We start from the raw sequence: 21377 nt of genomic DNA on the forward strand, positions 1-21377 counted from the left end.
GAGTTATTCTTGTCAGTTATCATCTGCTAATAAGCATTGCAAGAATTTTGGGAGGGTTAGCAGTAGTCGTATACTTTGCCGGAGTAGCTTTAATGTAACATTTGAGGCGAGTTGAATACCCGTCAGCTTGGATTTGCACTGCTTTCGTTATACTTATTGCTTACCTGGGTAGTCTCTACGATCGGGTACTACTTTCACGACCCTAAGCGGATGTACGAAAAAGATTCGCAATTAGACCGCGGCCTGGTATAGGAATGTGGCCTAGGCTGGAATCGTGTGAAGAAATTATGCAGAGAATTTGCACAGAATGCCTTGCTTATAGCACAAGAATTCTAATACGAGAATTCAAGAGCTGAATCCCCTGGATAACTATAACTCGGTAAGGGAATCGCCTGCACTATGAAATGAGAATCCTATGAATCCTCACCTAGCACCGCGTTTGCGGCCTCTTGGACGATCAAGCGTATCCTACTCTATCCGTTTTCGAGGGTCGAAGCATCTAGCTCCCCGGAAGAAGGCAGAGCTGCATCCAGTAGGCGCGCGTAGTTTTCGGGAACTCGCGAATTGTCTAATTGCCGAATGTTTAACCGAGGATAGCGGCTTTATCGTCGATAGTCTTGAGCGCACATGTACTGTTAGTAGGTAATAATCCGCGTCGATATCCGCCCCCTTAGGGAGCGCACGTTGGTGATGTTCGAGAAAAACTGGCCCTCGATGAGAATATGGTCGATTTAGTTCAAGGTTCGTTGATTAGGTGATCTCCAGGTGGCTTTGTGGATTTCTTTGTGGGAAAAGAAACTGCTTCGGATCACCGAGCCTCGGGAAGCTGCAAAGTTGATGCATCGTGTTTGTGTGCAGGCTATAGGGCTCGATCACCGAACTATACATTGCTTCCCTGCTGACTTGGGCGTTCAAATCCCTGACGACGACCTTGATGTCCCATGGTGAGCAGCTATCGTATGTTGCCTTCAGTTGCGCATAGAACGCATGCTTCTCACCACCAGGTCTACTTTCGTATAGACAATGCACGTTTATGATGGTGCAGTTCATTACGCGATTCTGCATTTTGCCCATCACTGCGAAGACCGTTCTCAGCTCGTTGGTCACTCCACCTCTCTGGAAACATTAGGCATTACCGCCACGAATCCCCCACACCTTCTCGCCTTTGCGAGTGATCTCCTGCAGTGCCTTGATGCCGTACTTTAATTTAGATATGTAGTCGTACTAGAGCCACGCAACTGAATCTCATGAAGGGGCTGCCATCTTACAATGCCGAGACAACACTGTTCCTCCTTCCCTGTTGGTATACGATATTAGTTTCCACCGGGGTTGGTTAGTCCGTCTCCCCTAAAGTTGCTCATATTCCGTCTGGAATTTATTTATTTACCCTGGATGCTAGTGACCTGCGGCAATGATGTAAATAGTGAATTATGAAGTTGTGCCAAGTTTATAAAGATACAGATTTGGCCAAGCGAGTAGATCACAATAAGATCTAGTGAGCCTGAGATGAGAATGATCAGCAATGACAATATTCTACACGGCTTTCGTTCGGACGATAGGCTACTGATGTCTGAAACCGGTAAGTAAAAGTAAGTTAAAAGTAATTTTGTTTGAACGTTTTGTAAGAGTAATAAGTATTGTTTCTTCACCGCGATTATATCTATTATTATTCAGCAGGGAACCTGAGAAATTTAAGGCAAATTTCGCATCTGCTGGGTGTGCGCTGCCAACGGAGGATGGTCGAGCAGCGGGTATTACGAGGTGATCGGAGAAGCCCCAGACCGAGTGCTGTGGAGACGACTTATGGCTTCGACATAGGATCGACATTTCAAATTTTGCCATAGAACTGAAGCAAAAACATTCTATCAAGAAGACTGGCAACTCTGCCAAAAGTCGAGTGACAGTTACCCATGTACACAAACACGTATGCAACGCATTGCCACACTCGCAGATATCGTTTCCCACCAATACATGTAAACACAGCTTCAACTTTGGTCGGGAGGGGTTCGCTGTTGCTTCTGTTACTTGTCATTTGTATGGGCGTGAGGAAGAGATGCCAGTCTTCTTGATGGGATGTTTTTGACTGAAGTAAGTAAGTAACTCTGGCAGTATATCCAATAGAGCAAAATCAATGAAAATAGAGTGTGCCAGGCCAGTTCTGGCACATTGGGAGGATTCTTGTTCTTGGGAAGCTTGTCTTGTACATTGTAGGTGGCATAGCATTTCACAGCGTTTATTCCGCAGTAGCAGGATGCAATCCCGGCCAAAACTGCTTGGAACAATCGAGTGGTTACAGAATAGTCAGCAGATCTTTTTGCAGTTACTCGTTTATGTAAATTCTCTAGTTGACAGATCTGGTTTCAACATAAATGTCACTTTTCAAACCACAGGTATAGATAGCCTATTAAATCAAATATTTCTTAGCGAGCTTCGACAGTTTCATTTGCTTGAAAATACCCGCCATCTTTCCTCAACCGGTTACTGCTTAAAACTTGTGCCCAGCATGAAAATTGTTTGAGGTGTTCCATGACAAAGGCTTCGTCTGCTTCGTAGTATACAGCTTCCGGGATGGAGTCACGGTTGCGGCCTTGCTTTGTTAATTGTTTCGATTTGGAGTCATTACCTTCTAAGTCGAGTAAGTATCACGTTTTTTAGGTCGATCGAGTCACGGTTGTGGACGATACACCCCTCGTCATCTCGGACATAAAGGTTCGGGTTCCGCTTAACAGCGCCGGCCGCAATGTTTGTCGTCGCGGCGACTTTCGACTGTCGCTTTCCCCCCGAAACGAGGGGGAAAACCTCTTGCAAGCAAGCGTTATTGTGATAACTGAACTGAAGAAGAGCAAATGTCAAAATGAAAATGGAGCCGTCATTCTGGACGTACACAGCTACAAAATGTACTATTAAAAGAAATGCGTCAAGTTTAAGTCGACCAACTTTTAACCGTAACACATTACAGGTTGGAAAATTCGAAAAATGAATATATACACTGAGCATCGGCAACCGATTTTATCATGAGAAAAACAGAGATGCGAATGGTTCAATTCGCTATGACTAATGAGCCACATACATTCACGCTTCATAGCATCGCTGAATATGCGAATATCGTGTGCAACGCAAAAGTGTGAAATAACATCTTATGCTGTTTCTAAAGTTACAAACCCTACTTTAAACTAATCTCTTTTCATGGTGATACCACAGACTAACAGACGTAACACTGAAGCCTCATGCCATCGTAAAAAAAACGATCATTTCAAATTTTCGTTTAAGCCAAGACTCAAACAACAGTCGCTGCGCGAGAACGCCGCTCGCCTGCGCTGGCGCTGATGTCAGATATTATACAAGTAAATTTATAGCATTGCTAAATTTATAGCAATCTACTCTGCGTAGCGCGAAAACTGCTCCAGGGGATGCTAGTGTTTTTTCCAAGTTTTAGGGGTGTCAATGAAACGATGTTTTGTTAGAAAATTTGTTCGAAGTGTTACGTCTGTTAGTCTGTGGTGATACCATTTTGAATACTTTCCGGCGTCCTCGGCTATTCTAAACCCGCTAATTCGACCACACTAAATTTTCAATATTCAAATTTTGAACGAATTCCGATGTTCACGATGAGGTCATGTTCGTGATTCAAAGCCGAAGGATGCATCATCGGCAAGGCAGGCGAATAGTGTATGTTCATGAGGGATGTTGACCGATTCAAATAAGCATTTTTTAATATTTTTGAAACGATGGTTCTACAATTGATGAAGGGACGGTAGGGGAAAGTAACGAAAATTTTTTGGAAAATGGATGGGACAGAGTGGAAAGGTAAGGGAGGGGAATAGGTAGCTACGCTTAACAAGTCGTCGTTGTGCACACTTAACAAAAAGCTACGAATTCGGTAAAATTTTACCGAAATCTAAACAGCTGAACGTTCGGTAAAAATTTCGATGGTGCCAATCGACGTTTACAGATCATTAGTAATGTTTGGTGCAATAAAAAATTTTACCGAACGTTCAGCTGTTTAGATTTCGGTAAATTTTACCGAATCGTTTAAGTGTGTGACTCCTACCTGTTATCCCTCAATACCCGCCAGGGCGCGCATTTTTTCGCGAATTCTCCAACCACTGCGTAACACCCTTTAAATAATGTAAAAGCAATATAAAGTTTTTTTTCTTGCCTTTAGTGATAAGAATACTGTTTTAATATTTGTTTTTTTTATTATCCTCAGTTTTATCTTTGTATCTTTGTATTATATTTAAATTTCAATTTCAAAAATAATTTCAATTGGAATATTAAGAAAAGTTTTATAAGTTTTACTAAATTAGTTTTAATTGAGTCAGTTACGGCATTAATTAAATAGAAATTATTCGAAATAAAACCAATATTCAGATGACATATTTAAATTAGATATCAAGGAGTTGGAACGATATTTCGCATTGGTTTCAATTTATCTGTGTTCTGTTTGATATTAGTGCAACGTCCGCAATCATTTGATTGATGAAGTTTAGATCATTCGTTACATAATATCTGCATATCATAAAGCTGATTGGGTCTGTGATAGGCCCCCGGTATTAAACACACAATATTATATTGATATTTGACCTCTGCTAGTGATATTGATGTCTAATTTGGTTTCAATTTCACTGGTTTGTTCAAATGTTGTTTCACGAATTTCAAGTAATATTTTCACTATTTCGCTATTTCACCTCTATTTAAATCACTCTTGATTCAATTGATCATTATTCGAGAATTCTTCCCAGGCCATTCTACTATCCTTTATCCTACTATTTCAATTATATCACTATTGGTTTAGTCGTTCTGTCCTAAAAGTGCGTAATTTGAAGGATCGGTTCGTGGTTCTAAAACACATCCCCCGATAGTCACACGTTGCCGGAGGAAAAGTTAAAAATGATTAGTTGGTTTAGATCACCATTTCCCTGGTTAGTCTAAAACAAAACGCTTGTTTAGAAGGAAGTGGTGTTCTTTCTAACTTCAGGGTCTCATTCCATCTAAATACAGTACTAGCGCTACCATTCCGGCAGGACAGTGCCGTTACTCCCTGGTTTGTATGTATCATGGAATGCTTATAGTGTTTATGCATTTTCAATTTCCATGAATATATACCGTATCCTTAGGGATATTAAAAATAAATATAGGAGATGGGAAATGAATTCAATTTGAACAACACATCACACGTCGCTGCCGCCGGTGGCTGTGGTGGTAGCAGAGGTCCCCCCCTTGCGGAATGCTAAATTCCTGGAAGTGTAAAAAGAGGCGAAATCCTTCATCATAGTCGTTTTCATACTCCACCACCTAAACGGCCAGATTGGTCGAGGGTGTAGGTTTAAAACCTACACGCGAGACCAGGCCAGGTCTCGTCTAGTATTACTTCTGATTGCCTTCGCTAGCTTGGCTGCGAGTTACCAAGTGAGCGAGAAAGGAAAGGACATTTGACTGTGTGCTCTGACGGTTGCCGCGCACTAACGATATGCCATCAGCATCCAAATCCTCGATAAACACGTGTATGCAAATACCATCACCGTGTCCGCAGTACACGTACGTGTGCTGTGACAAACAGGTGCCATCGAAGATAGGGAGTGTTGCTAGTGATTACTTTGAAGCTGATCGATTCTTAAATAGTTGTTGCCTTGCTTTTAATTAGTTTAAAAAAGAGAAGAAATGTTGTTACATCTTACCTTAATATATATAATCAAACTTTACCGATTGAAAAAGGCTGAATGCAACGTTAAGACTTTCTCATTCCGTTGGCACCACTGGTCGAAGTCATCGTCCGAAGTAAAAACCGATCGTCTCCATCGTGTATTTCACGTAAAAGCTGCTAAAAGTCGTCAAATTGATGTCATCCTTTCTCACCCCCGGCTGTCACATCATTCACCTTCGTTGCAGGACTACACACTTGCGGTATCATAAGACTATTCGTATACGAACATGCATATATCGGTGGCTGGAGGTAGGAATCTAACCTCAGTGGACGTCAAAATTGGATTGGAATACACCCTTCCGCTTCGATACACACATCTGGGCTTGCTGACGAACACGAGCAACCGGCACTGGCACCGTCCCGCACCGACTGCTCCGTCGGAAATGCGCTACTGCACGGCTTCTGCCTGCGTTGAAACTGGGATGACTTTAGGGGGATGATTTGATGAATTCATAACACCACTGACAGTGCCGCCTTTCTTTTCCCACCGTTATCCTGCGGGATTAAGCGAACCTGTCGTAACGTAACCCACACGCCACTAACCTGACCGTACTTTCGTTCGTCTTCTTTGCTGTCCACATTTGACAAGGATATTAACAATTATTCAATGATTGTGACTTTCTTGAAATAGAACAAGGATGTCTGCCTTTTTTTAATCTCCCGAGGGTTGCATTTCGAGGGACGATGACTAGCGTTGACTCGTTTGTAGAAGGAAGCACGGTTAGGGCGGCAGCTGTCTGGAAGGCATCAATCATCGTTATTTCGATGATTTCTTCAATTGGTCGACGATGCTTGGCGTCGTTTTCGTCAACTTGATGAACGTCAACGAAGGGTTGGATGGAGGTTCAAACGGAAATTATCACTTTTCTCCTCTAATCTTTTCACTTCATCTGGGCGCGCAGCGCTCTGTAGCACTTGACATCAAACCGTAGCGTAGATAGGTACTTGCAGCGTGGAAATCGGTGTTCATTGCGAACAAATTATTACCATCCCGACAGCTGTGACAAGTGTCACATAATTAGACGTTAGTAATATGATGGTTTTGAAAGTAGATTTTTCCTGTCGTTTTTCTTCGTAAGTGCTGTGTATGAGTTACATAGACTTGGCTGGATACGTTTGTGACTCGAGCAAAATAATTGTTGAAAAAATAATGAAAATACTAATCCAATGTGTGTTGTATTAATTGGTATTTCCACCGATGATGGAAAAAGTCAAATGAAATTGATTCCTATTGACAGCCATATATTCAGAGGGGGGGCAATTTCGTCTACAATTGCTTTATATGAAAAAATTCGCATATAAAACAGTTACACATCGTCACTGAAAATAAGCGAGCAATCGCCGGTCAACTCAACCACCGCCAGTGGGGGAAGAAAGCAGTCGGATAGGTAACTTCCCAAGTAACAATTTTGAAATCGCTTGGTTTTGTTCGAATTTTATACAGGTTTTATTGCGGCGTTAATCATTACCCCTGGTTTTATTATAGTATTAGCTGATTACCCGATCTTACTCGGGGCACTCAATTACTTGTACACCTGTTATTGCAATGAAAATTATTATAATGCAAGATACAAAACCCTTTTTCTTCATTTGATTGTGTCTATCTCCCCCTTGATAATGGAATTCCGAGCCATTTCTGAAACCCAGACATTTGTACAACTACTTTCGTTCCACAAGCAAGAGAAACACACCCCTTTACCCATTTGAACGTTCCTCCTTCTTTGTAAGAGGCCATCTCCCTCTTTTGTCTACCCTCCCGCGCCGATTTTATTATGTCACAAAACATGTGTTTGACAAACAACGTTTGAACTGTCGCAGAACTGTCCAGACGTTCCGGAGTTTTGGCGGAACATACATTCATACTCACGTTCCCTTTTCTATCACGCGGTTAATTATGCAGTGGTTAGCTCTATGAAAATCCATATAATGGAAGCGAAACGAAGGTTTTGTTGTCAAATTGTTACCCTCCTCCGTGGAGCCTCCCTCTTTTCTGTCAGTCACTTGCACAACGGCAATCGTTCTAAATGCAAGAAAAACGCAACCCTTTTTGCTTATTTAGACCTCCCCTCCTTGTTAGGAGACCCCCCTACTTTTATTAAGCCCGCCAGTGCCTATTCCCTTATGTCAAGGAACTTGAGTGCCAAGTTTGGCAGAAAACGGTTGATGCGTTCTGGAGTTGTGGCAGAACATACATACAAATATACAAACTTACGCTCACTTTTATGGCGTTATGGCGGAACATACATCCATATTCACGTTTCTCGTTCCCCCTCCTGATGGCACCCTCCCAATGAGCTCCCCCTTCTATCGCGTAGGCTATTATATATCTGTTTGCTCTCTGGAAATCGCGCTAACAAAAGTAAACCAAAGCCTTAATGCAAGAGAATCGCAACCTCTTTTACTTATTTGGACCCCTCTCTTTGTTAGGGACCCCCTTTTGTCAACCACTTAGTGCTGATCTCTTATGTCAAGGAACATTTGTGCTAAGTTTGGTGGAAAACGATCAAGGCGTTCTGGAGTTATGGTAGAACATATATGTAGATAAATTACGCAGCGAAAAGCATAAGAAGTTGTATGCTGCTTTCGTGAAAAGAATGGAGCTTGTGGTTTAATTCTTAAAGAGGTTATAAAAACCGTCTGAAGAGTGGGCCACTATGTCGGATAGCAGTTTTATAGCGATCATCAGTTCTAGTAGAGCTAGAGGAAAGTAATAAAAAGCTTAAAATTGAGGTTATCACGTGGCGTATTGTGAACTCGTCTGTTTTCCATTTAGTTCTGGGTCGTCGCCAATTCCTTGAGCATCTCGACATACGCAACATTTGGTGCATCTGCGCCACTCTGCCACTCTATTTTCCATCTCCGCCAATAGTCCGTTACAACTTTCGTTCGAATTTAGGACGTACACATATATTAGCTGCGTTAGTCCATTTTTAAAACTGCTTCCCTTAAACTGACTGCCATCTCTTTTCGCGTTCAATTGTATCGTATGCTACCCTAAAATCTGCAAAAATAGGATGCGTGGGTACGTTGTAGTTGTACTCTCAACATTTCTCGGATTTCTTAAGGATTTCTCGGAGTGTGAGAATCTGAACCATATTGGCATGGGTTCCCATAAAGTCCGTCTTGTAGTATCCCTCGATGTTGGGAATAGACGACATAACAAGGTCTTGGAGGGCGCCTTGCAATTAAACTACCGCCGTACCATTCTATTAGATAGTCTCATATCTAATTTTGTCATTGCAGTCTAAACCATTCCATACACACACACATACGCGCCTCCGGTGACGGTAATTATTTTTGTATTATTGTCCTTTGCCTCTACCACCGAGAAGATAGATGGTTATCAATTGTAGTGTGGTAAAGGCAAGCGAGCAATCGGGTGCCCACCATCGAAGCAAGTGGATTGTTCAATGTCTTACCACATCGGGTGTGTGTGTATATGGAATGGTTAAGACTGGAGGGACAAAATATGAGACTATCTAATAGAAGGGTGTGGCGGTAGTTTAATTGCTAAAAACACTTGGGTATCAACCAAGAGAGTGTGGCTTGGAGCGCACCTGACCCAATATATTTTTGGCCTCATAACAAAATTTCCCAGTTTCATCCAGTTTACCATTCTTTTCATCAAGCGCTCCTTCATTTTACTAAAAAGTTTGCGTTGGACCGCGACATAAAAGTCAGAGACAAGTAAAATAGCAAAAACAGCATAATTGTTCCAATTCACCGTAATCTCCGTTTTCCTTCTGGCGCTTTTTCCTCCTTAGCATTGCGTTCAACTGATTCTGGGCTTGACCAAACTATTTTTTTTGGGAATGTTTAGTTTTACGACAAGGAATTTTTCTTATTGGATGATCGAGTTGATAGAATGAGGCGATCAAGCAGAAATGACTTTAAGTACATTACAAAGAAAAAACCATTTCTATGTCAAGACAATCAAGTAAGTTACTTATGTATCCATGCCCACCAGTCCACTATGGGCCAGAAATTAAAATTTCGGGACAATTATATTTGCGGTTAAACGGCATGTCTCAGCTCAATGTGGTCTTCGGAAACTTTTTGAATGAAAAAATGATACATCTTTTGAAGGGGTCGTCCAATATTTACGTGTTATTTTAGCAACAATTTAAGTAATAACTTTTTGAGTAAATTTTTTTTCACCTTTTTGGTTTCAAAATATTAAAGATAAACCAATTTCAAGTTTTTTTTCTGAAGATATCAAACTTCTACCTTTTACCCATTTTCAGCAATAGACCGTTGTTTATAAACGACCCCTCAAATCACATTTCTTCTTGTAACATGTTTATTTCAACAGACAGCTCAATGTAATGTTCTAGACAACATTTTGCACATAAACAAAGAATATTTTTGCTAGACTGTTTTACTTTTTCTGCATTAATTAATAAGATATAACTGTTTGATGAAAAATGTGTATTTTTTCAAGGGCGGAGTCTTCGGAGAAGTAAAATAATAAAATATAGCGCATCGTCCTGCACTATTAGGGTGACCATGAATTCACCTGTTAGGGTGATACAAACTTTTGTTTTCTTAAATATAATTTAAAAAAAAGTTTTTTCTCCAAAAGTTGCAGAAAATACTAAAATAAGCAACTTTGCTGAATAAAGTAACTATCTATCTCTTACCGGTTACGAAATATAATGATGTGTTAAAAAAGAGCACTTAAAAATGAATTTCACTCAATAACTTTGCACACGATTATTTTATTACTTTCAAATGTTCTACAAGGTTATTTAGTATGTTGAAATACATATTTTCTGTAAAGACTTTTTGACGCTAACACGCATATTTATTAAGTTATAAAATGTATGAAAAAAAATCCGCACTATTCCCAGGTATTCCTAGCCATGGTATTCCCAGGTATTCTCTGAAATGCACATTTGGGCAGATAGCTTTAATAATTTCCTACAAATTGGTATGCAAACTAATTGCAGATACTTGCAGATGGCTAAGATATTCGGATTTTTCATCAGATGGTTTTTAACCTAAAATCAGTTATATCTTATTAATTAATGCATATAAAGCAAAACAGTCTTCAGCAAAAATATTCCTCTTTTATGTGCAAAATATTTTCTAGAACATCACATTGAGCTGTCTGTTGAAATAAACATGTTACAAGAAGAAATGTGATTTGAGGGGTCGTTTATAAACAAAGGTCTATTGCTGAAAATGGGTAAAAGGTAGAAGTTTGATATTTTCAGAAAAATTACTTGAAATTGGTTTATCTTTAATATTTTCAAACCAAAAAGGTGAAAAAAAGTTTATTCTAAAAGTTATTACTTGAATTGTTGTTTAAGTAACGCTTAAATATTGGACGACCCCTTTAAAATATGCATCAATTTTTTATTCAAAAAGTTGCCGAAGACCACTTTGAGCTGAGACATGCTGTTTAACCGCAAATATTTTTGTTCCGAAATTTTAATTTCTGGCCCATAGTGCAGTCCGGCAGAGCAAAGGAACCAGTGATCTCCACTGCCGCCATGGTTTTTACATGCATCCAGTGTTGATGAATAAAGTTAAAAAATTTAAAAACCAAGTCGAGTAGTATCTGACAATCCGAAGGCTTCGTTTAGAAATTAGGTGTTCCGAATTATTTCTATAACTTCACACTAAATTGTAATAAAACAGCAGAGTCCTGAAACTAAATTATCCCTATTTTAGCATACTCTAGAATACTTTTTGAAGTCCGGGCTCAAGTCCAACTTCAAGACCAAGACCAAGTCCAAGTCCAAGTCCAAGTCCAAGTCCAAGTCCAAGTCCAAGTCCAAGTCCAAGTCCAAGTCCAAGTCCAAGTCCAAGTCCAAGTCCAAGTCCAAGTCCAAGTCCAAGTCCAAGTCCAAGTCCAAGTCCAAGTCCAAGTCCAAGTCCAAGTCCAAGTCCAAGTCCAAGTCCAAGTCCAAGTCCAAGTCCAAGTCCAAGTCCAAGTCCAAGTCCAAGTCCAAGTCCAAGTCCAAGTCCAAGTCCAAGTCCAAGTCCAAGTCCAAGTCCAAGTCCAAGTCCAAGTCCAAGTCCAAGTCCAAGTCCAAGTCCAAGTCCAAGTCCAAGTCCAAGTCCAAGTCCAAGTCCAAGTCCAAGTCCAAGTCCAAGTCCAAGTCCAAGTCCAAGTCCAAGTCCAAGTCCAAGTCCAAGTCCAAGTCCAAGTCCAAGTCCAAGTCCAAGTCCAAGTCCAAGTCCAAGTCCAAGTCCAAGTCCAAATCCAAATCAAAATCCAAATCCAAGTCCAAGTCCAAGTCCAAGTCCAAGTCCAAGTTCAAGTCCAAGTCCAAGTCCAAGTCCATGTCCATGTCTAAATCCAAGTCCAAATTCAAGCTCAAGTCCAATTCCAAGGCCAAGTCCAAATTCTAGCTCAAGTCCAAGTCCAAGGCTCTCGCTGATGACTCAAATCTAACTTGCAGTCAGACGCATCAAGGACTGCAGAATGTTGCAGGAGTTTTGAGACTTATTCATCAACTGTTGCATAAGGAATTGATTGTTGAGTGCGGAAAATTTTTTACGTCATCATGTTTTTGCCCAGTTCAAAATTAGACTACAATTAGAAAATACAATAAAATTCTGACAAGATAAATAAGTTGGTTGTATTCAACGTGGCATACAATTACTGAACATTTGAGAGTTGTTTTCTTCCGTATTGTTTTAATTTCTTTCAATCATAATATGCGGATCACCGGAAATCATTTTTCAAATAAACTACGCAGGGTAATATAAACCAAAACATCCAACCGGAAATCATCTAACCAAAATTGTTACATAAACCCAACGAAAAATTCATTTCATTTTCCCCTCAATTGATATTCGCAATCAAACTGCCGCACATACCTACTGCAAGCCGGCATAGCTCCCAGAGCAGCTATCCCGCAAAAACAACATAATCAAGATTAATCGATTTCGTCTTTCATTATTCTTTCCCTCTGGAGAGGCATCGGCGCACAATCTCGTCTCCTCAAGTCATCTTTTCGGCGAAAAAGTTAACCACTAGCAATGGACGGCACACCACAACCACCGCGGCGCCGCCGCCGTCCGCCGCTACAAACCTCAACCGGTCGACCGATGACCATGAAAGTTTTGCTTCTATAAAACTAGAGAAAAGACAAACTGAACCCATTAGGCCTCTGTGTCTTCTCAGCAGTGAGTGGGAAACTCGTCATCATTGCAAAGCAGAATTAAGGGAAACCACTTGCCAATCGCACACTCGCTTAGAGTGCAGCACAAAGTTTCCTAATTAATCAGTTCCATATTTGAGGTTAGATAACGCATTGTTTTCAGCAAATACAGATTAGTTAGGTTCGAAACGTTAACATTTGTGAAGCACTGCATACTGCATTGCAATACCAAAAGGCGCTTGATACCTAGAGACTAGACTATCATGATTTAGGGTCTATTAAAAATTACTTACTTACTGTGCTACTACTGTACTAGTTTGAATAAGCCAGCCCGGTCGCAATTCGTAATATGTATACCGATTGTCGGCATTGGGTAAAAACACATGGCCTTTCGTGTATCCTCGACACAGAGTCATTAAGATGCTTTTCAGCGGCAGAATATGTAAGATATGACACTAATTACAACTGCAGATAGAAAATTTTATTTGGGTTGACCAAGTGAGGGCTATCAGCAAACCAATCTTCTTGTTAACTTTAATTTTTCAAGCTGCTGCTACTGAAAGTTACTATTATAAAGCTAAACTTTAAATATTTTACATTGAAATAAAGTCGCTGGAACTAATTTTAATCAGCTCGAACGAATTTTAATCACCAAGGTGCTTTCATAAGCAGTCCTGAATTTTACTAATATGTCCCAAATTATCACTGTTATAAACTTGTGACCATGGCATCAAATAACGCAAGCGCTCACATTTCTACTACAATATGCGATGCTTTAATCGAGTGCTTGACTTTTAGAAATGTCGTAAAAAGCGCTCAAAGTAGTGAGGTGGAGATCGTTTTCAGCAGTAGCGAGCTTACGCTCGGTTATATTACGCTCACAATTAAGGCGACACCTAGCGGGCTAAAACTACAACTGACGATAATCAAGTTAGGCTTATAGTTCTGCTGACTCCTTAGCATACAGTTCTTCATGTTGCTGCTCTAGTATAATAACCTCTCAGCTCTCGATGGGAGATTTACTTGACTAAATTTTCAGCATAAATTGTTCTTTGAAACCCGCTTGCATCAAACTTCGCAACCAACTTCTGTTCTAACGTTCGTTCGTTTCTATTTAGTTCTAATCCCCCCGGGCGGAGTGTGCAAAGAAAAGACAAATTCTTCACACTAAATCTGACGTTGCTTCTTCAAGTGAAAGAAAAAAAATAACATCCACTAAGCATTCCTTTGTGCATTGTGTGCAAACGGTGTATGTGTGTGTGTACATATGTATTCTCGTGACTGAGCAAAAAGTAAACTGCGGAAAAATGTTCTCGAACTGCACAATCTAGCTAAGAGAAGAAAGATGCTACGTTTCATTTCCCACAAGAAAAAGGAAACCGATGCTAGGTGTAAGGCTGCACGGCCAGCCACAGCACACACAGGGTGGCAAAGTGGAGCAAAGCACCGAAGTCAATGTTCTATTTAAGTTGTTCCACTACTGGCTGACTAGCTAAGACTACCCCATTGCGACATGAACCTCCACAGTAGTACCTTCAGCTCCTTTGCGAGCAAACAGCGAACGTTTTAGAGTAATTCATAACCTGTGGGAAACACGTCGGACACATCGGAAGGATTGTTTCAGTAGTAAATTGGTCTCATGTTGGTCTACCAAAGTTCCCGAATGGTTGAGATATAATATTGTAGATGACACCAAACTTAATCTGAGCTGTTAATCAAGTTTTACACTGAATTTATTACTAATTCCGAGTAGATGACACGAAACAACACTGAACCACTCTACGGCATATATGGGAAAATGAACATCGAAACTGATGCCACCACCCGGAAATGGTGCTGCTGTGCAGTGGGATAATAAAAGGAGAGAAAAAAAGGCACACCAGCGCAGCGACTGCGACGGTTAGTGAACAGTGGCTTGTTTTATGGGACCCTCGATGGTTGTTAAGATTTTAAAGATAGCAACATTACAAAATATACTGCTCAGTGCCTTTTGGAGCACCTTCGGATAATTATCCACGTCAGAACGTGCGACTCGAAACCGGAACCGGGTGCGTACCAATTAGATGAATGGCGATACATACCTAGTTATGATCTGGATGGCACAGGGGGATAACGGCCGAAAAAGTTGGTCAGGAGGTAACACCACAGTCTTTGGACTGTGAAAGGTTTGTTGTTTTAATAATATTTAGTTTAGTAAGTTTACGTGTTTTGTCTGCGAATACTGAGCTGTTTACACAGCAGTGCAGCAAAACCTAGATAACTTACTGCAGTACAAATTGTAAACTCACAATGTATTTGGATATTTCAAGCTAGTGTACTCCGGGGATCCCCGGAGTTCCGGGGATACTTCCAAAACTTTTGAATTTTGACCTGGCATAACTTTCGAAGTTTACCCTTTAGGTCCAAGTGTAAGTACCCAAAGATTGTATAGTGGTTAGTACTTTTGAATTATGATTATATGGAAAATTGGAGACTTGAAGTATCTGACTTAACAACCATCTTTTGGCATAAAACTATATGTCAGTTCTCAGATAGAAGCAACCTTGTTTCTCCAAAATGCTGTCAGTGCCATAACTGTGTACTAATACAGTATACTAGGTAACCTCTCTTACGCCATGATACTTGCTGTAAAAACGCACAACGTAGGGTATAACAAAGCTTAAAATAAAATATACGGCCATTAGCCATTTAAACTTCGAGCAGTTCAATACCGAGCAAAAAGTGATTTTGTTGCCAAGGCCGAAAACCCCTGATCCTGCTTTAGACACTATATCTTACTATGTCAAAATGTAAATGAAAAAATGTGAAAAAGTTGTCAAATTTTGAATGCTTATAACTTTTTTATTTTGTAGCAGGCCAACAAGATTTTTACATCAATCGATCATAAGCGCTACTATTGATTTACACGGAAACAGTATTTTTTTTTGACAGTAAAAATAGATGATAAATCAGAAGGTGTAAGTGTACGGAGAATACCGAAATCAGTTGTACCTTGGACGTCGATGGGCGTCATCGATTATAATCAATAGCTGGAAGAAGCGTTAACCGGGATGCGTAATCCCAAACGCAATCCCAATCCCAATCCCAATCAAAATCCCAATCCCAATCCCAATCCCAATCCCAATCCCAATCCCAATCCCAATCCCAATCCCAATCCCAATCCCAATCCCAATCCCAATCCCAATCCCAATCCCAATCCCAATCCCAATCCCAATCCCAATCCCAATCCCAATCCCAATCCCAATCCCAATCCCAATCCCAATCCCAATCCCAATGTGTGAACACTCTGTCCACTCATTTTCTGAATTCTTTAGGCTATGAAACCCACATAATTGATTTTAAACAAAAAATTTTTATTCAAGTCCAACAAATTTTATTTCGCCCCCCGATTTTTAAGGGGCAGAGACAAAAATTTTGAAAATATTTTGCAATGGCCTTATTTCAAAGCCATTTTAAGTGCAATATTGCAAAAAACTCGATATTTCGTGTTGTATGTATGTATATATGGGGGTAGCCACCATCACCTCAAGGGTTTCCCATTGTATGCAAGTAGAATTACTGCAGAATCGAATTTATCTACCCAGCAACTTTCTTGTCAATGCTGTTCGTGAAGGACCAAAAGGGGTTGGGTGGATCTATAAGCAATGCCGCTTATATGATTCCACGGGAATATAAGACACTCCTTCCAGCATAGACCTCCGGTTTCTAGATACATAACTTCGCCGTGCAAACTTATCTTGCGTGATGATTTGTGTGCTAGAAGGGCGCGTCAAAATCCTCTCCGACCTTATATGACTTGGGCTGGTTACCACATCCCTCATCCAGTCTTCGATTCATTTGGTACCCTGATGCTCCCTCCCCTCCCTTTTAATGATGCATATGTAAATGTAATAAATAATGAGTAATATGAATATATAATATAAGTAAAGAATATCTATTATAGTGGCAATGATTCTACACTTGTTTATGTATCGCAGTCATATACTAATTATTAAACTATATTTTACAAGTGCATCCAATTGTATAAAACTGTACACTGTATTATTAACCCAGTCAGCCACCCGATAGGCCATCAGTCTGCGACTGTGTAAGGTTTAAAACGGACAGCACACAAGAAAATCACTGCCACACATCAGTCTTTAACCCAAAAAACAAACAGTCAAACCACCACTTATCCAAGCACTCGTCGGATCGGAACGTCCTCTGTCCACTCTATACTACACATCAGACCATACACATGCGGAGCATGGTACCCGTCTTGGTACCCGTACACACTAACTGCATAATGATCTCTTATTCCCACCACTAGCAAGCGAAAACACGAAAAGACGAACGGCGATGATCCGGTTTATTCGTCAGCGGCTTCAACGGCAAGTGAAGTAGCACGGCGACTTGCACACACGGAAAGCACGAAACTATGTGCTAGCAAAAAAATTAACAATCTCCAACTGCTTCACTAACACTTATGCACTTTGCATTCGAAACACATTATTACACGAATTGCCGAAATGGAATTTTCTTGCGCTCTGTAAAGACGCACATAACTGAGCGGGCAATGTCATTGCTTGAATACACAGACATGCATAACCGACAAAGGAAAAAGCTGAAATAGCTTGCTTTGGAATCGCACTTTTCATCACATCACAATTAGCCCAAAACATCACTCATTCCGATCCGCGGAGTATAAACTCATCGTTAATCACTCTTGGGTTACGTCAAAAAACTCGATATTTCGTGTTTTCTAAAAAATATCCGGTAATTCCTACGATCATATCGACTTTTGTTCTTTATCTTTCGTTATTAATTTTTCTTCTTTTGTTATTTTTCGTCTTTTGTCTTTAAATTTTCGACTTTCGTCATGTGCAGGGATGGAAGATCAGTGATTTTGATAAAATCTGTGAGTTATCGCCACACGCACAGATCACGATCCGTACAGATCATGACAAACAGTGAATCTTTAGCGTTGATCACAAGATTTTGTTCTCTAAACAGTTTCAGCAGTCAATCACAGTGTTACATCTTATCTAGCTGCGAGAAAAAAGGTCACACATGTTGTTTCTATTGTGGTTCATACGATGCACACAACCAATCGTCTGTATCTGTTATAATTCTCAACGCAATCATGCAATGAACATGGTCTGACATGAGGTTTGTCATAATCTGTACGGATCGCGACAAAGTGTTTGTCGCTTACAAGTAGTGATGTCAATGAATCTGAATCTGATCGCTTCTATCATCTTGATCGCTTGTAGCGATTTTTTCCATCCCTGGTCATGTGTACTCTTATACTTTTTTGCTGTCGTTTTCTGGTCATTTGTTAGACATTTTTCGTTCTTAAATGTTTTATTGTCATTTTTTAGCGTCTTTTGTGGTTGCTCATAATGGCGTGTTCTTGTCATCGTTTATAGTTTTTTTTTGCATTTCTCGTCGCGGTTTGGCCGTCTTTTAATCATCTCTTTATTGTTTGATTATCGCTTTTCTGGATCTATTTTTATTTGGACATATTTTATTGTCATTTTGACATTTTTTATCACTTCTTTGGCGTTTTTCGGCATGTTTTTATTGCGATTTCTCCTACCTGTCATCACGTGTTTGTCATCTTTTCGCTGTTTTGCATCGCTTCATCGGCATGTTGTTATCTATTTGCTGTTTTTCGTCACTCTTTTGTTGTTTTTTCGTAATAAATAAAAATAAAAATAAATTAACGTGTATCATACAAATTTTTTTTTGCCAAGCGATTTTTCAAGCAAATTTCTAAATTTCTAATGGGGAGAGGGGGTGTGGCTGTGACAAAAAGCTTAAAGAATAATTTGCAATGGCCTTATTATTTCTTCATATTCATCAACTTTTTCTTATCTCGTTGTCATATCATCTTTTCAATATCCTTTTGTCATTTTTCCATTGTTTGTTGACCTTTGTTTTCGGTATTTTTTTGTTGGGTTTGGGTTAGTTAATAGTTAATTTTTTGTCGGCGATTTTATGGCGTTTTTGTCGTCTGATTTGTTGCTGATGTGAAGTCTTTTCGTTTTTTTATTTTTTTTTGTCGTTGATTTGCTGTTTGTTGTTGTTGATTTTTTTGATACTTATTGGAAATTTTATCGTCATCCTGTTTGTTGTCAAGATAATACAAATGTTGTTTTTTTACTGCCTTTTCATCATTCTTTCGCGTCTTTATTGTTGTATATTAATTATCCCATTATCGTTTTCATTTTTGCACTTTTTTCCACATTTTTGACACATTCTAAATGTCTTTTTGTCACTGTATTGGCATCTTTTCGTTTTCTTTTCACCGTACTTTTAGGTTAGTTTTGTCATGCTTTTGTCGTCTGTTCTTCGTCTTAATTTCGTATTTTAGTCATGTTTTCATCGCCTTTCTCTTGTGTTTTCTAAAGGCTGTAATGTTCAACAGTTTCTAATCTTCGCGTAAAAATAGTAAAGCTAATTAGTGCAAATTCAAATAGGACAAAGGTTTTAGCTACTTAATTATAACAAACGTAGCTTGCTAGTAGTAAAGGATTTTAAAGTCTTATCGCACTATAGCAATCATAAATAATCAAATAATCAAAATGTGTAAAGAAATGGAAACGAAAATATTTCGCCATATCCAGTACTGAAACCAGAAAACTGTCAGTATTGCTATTATTGCTATTATGGTAATTATCGCCAGGGAACGAAAGCCTGGAGGTCCAAAATGGTGGAGCGTTTTATCAGTCGTCAAAACAAAAAACAAAAAAAATTAATTGCGTATTGACAGCATGGCTCGGAATTCTTGTTACTGAAAAAAAGTAAAATGAAATCCGTAGATACGAGCACTTGATCCGTAGGTCTGTACAAAATTTCTAAATCCCTACAGCTACGGATGAGTCCGTAGACAATCCTGAATTAACCTGTCAATCTAGATTATTGCTTTGACGAACGGTCAGCAGCAGCAGCAATGGAGTTGACGGAGCCAAATCAAGCAACAATCTTATTATTGACACTGATGTTTTTGTAAATTAGAGCTCACAAAGAAGTTTCTTCTGGGTCACGCGCAACAGTCAATTAGAAACATGAACACTATTACATTCAAACCAGACGGTCCTTTTCAGGGCCGGTATTTAAAAAAATGGAAATTTTCTTTAATATTAAAGGTTTGCTTGACGTAGTCTTACGTCAGTTATGCGATCGTGATCTAAAACACAACAACTATTCGATATGTACTGCTGTCATCGTTGATTTGGAAATAATTTTAATTAAAACAGCAGGTAGGTCACTGCTCTCGATTGATCAACATGACTATTCGAGTTAATTATTCCACCGTAGGATGCTCCGACCCCAAACGCTATTTCTTTTAATAACCATCAGCAGAAAAACCACTTCATATTCCGCTTGCTCAGCCTGAAGAGTCCGGTATCATCATCACCAACTGCCAGCTCAGTGTGGTGAAGCGATGATAGACTTCCATCAAGCTTTCATTTTTAATATCCCGCAACGTTTTCCACTTTTTCCTCCACTTCACAAGTGGTAGCACACTTTTATTTTTCCCTGAAATTTTGAAATTTGAATGCACTTATTTTCTTCGCTCCGTTCTCTCTGACCCATCGTCGTTCTCCAGTCAGTGGGATGCTTTTCCTCGATTTCAAAGGAGCTTCCAGAAATACGTTGGCCAAGTAGTGAGTTTTTTTTGCTCATTGCAGCTCTTGAGTTTACCCATTGAGATGAGGTACCAACTATACAGTTGGACTGAACTGGAAAGCAGGAAAAGTCGGTTGCACTTCACAAACGAAATGCTCGGTTGGTTTCATCCATCTGCTGTTTCCTGACAGCAGCGAGCGGATGCTGCTGGGTCCATTCGACCACTTTTCTCCGAACGATTGCAAATGCGAAAAAGGAGTGTCGTATGAATTGCAATGCACATCACAACGTCACTGTGACAGTGGTCCAAGTGGTAAGATTGAAGAGCTGTCACTCGGGACGAGCTGAAGGAGACCGTTAATTTGTGATAACGAGAATATAAATTTGCTCCTGGTGTCAGATTCAATACCCAAAATCATTATTTAAGCCTTTTGAAGAGATAACTTTTTAACAGATATTCCGGACAGCGGTAATGGATAACACGAAATATAAATCTGTTTCTTTTGTTCTGTTGGACAGAGAGAAAAAAAAATGTCCAGCAGCAGTGAGGAAAAGTCGCATTCTATATACATAGATCCATCCACTTGAGGACCGAGCCCGGAAAAGTAGAGCAGAAAAGGAATCGGACTCCAACTTTTGCACCGGTACTGCCGACTGCAATATCTGCCTTTTCACTGAGTGTGAAAAGAAGTCGAAAACTTTTGGTTATTGTCGACCGACCATGAAGCCAGGAACAGGGGGAGGGAAGGGGGAAGCTTTCTGGTGATTATGGCACGGATATTCATAAAGTTCCGATTGCCGTCGCTCCACACTAAGTCTAGTTTTTGAAAAGAGCACCGCTTCCACAAAGGAAATGGTATCCTGCGGAGTGTTTTTCGGCTTACTGGTTTCGAATTAACTCTGGTGCAATGCGAAGCGAATGCTGACGAGCAATTGCTCCGCGC

The sequence above is a fragment of the Sabethes cyaneus genome, chromosome 2 (assembly GCF_943734655.1).
Source record: "Sabethes cyaneus chromosome 2, idSabCyanKW18_F2, whole genome shotgun sequence".
NCBI lineage: Eukaryota > Metazoa > Arthropoda > Insecta > Diptera > Culicidae > Sabethes > Sabethes cyaneus.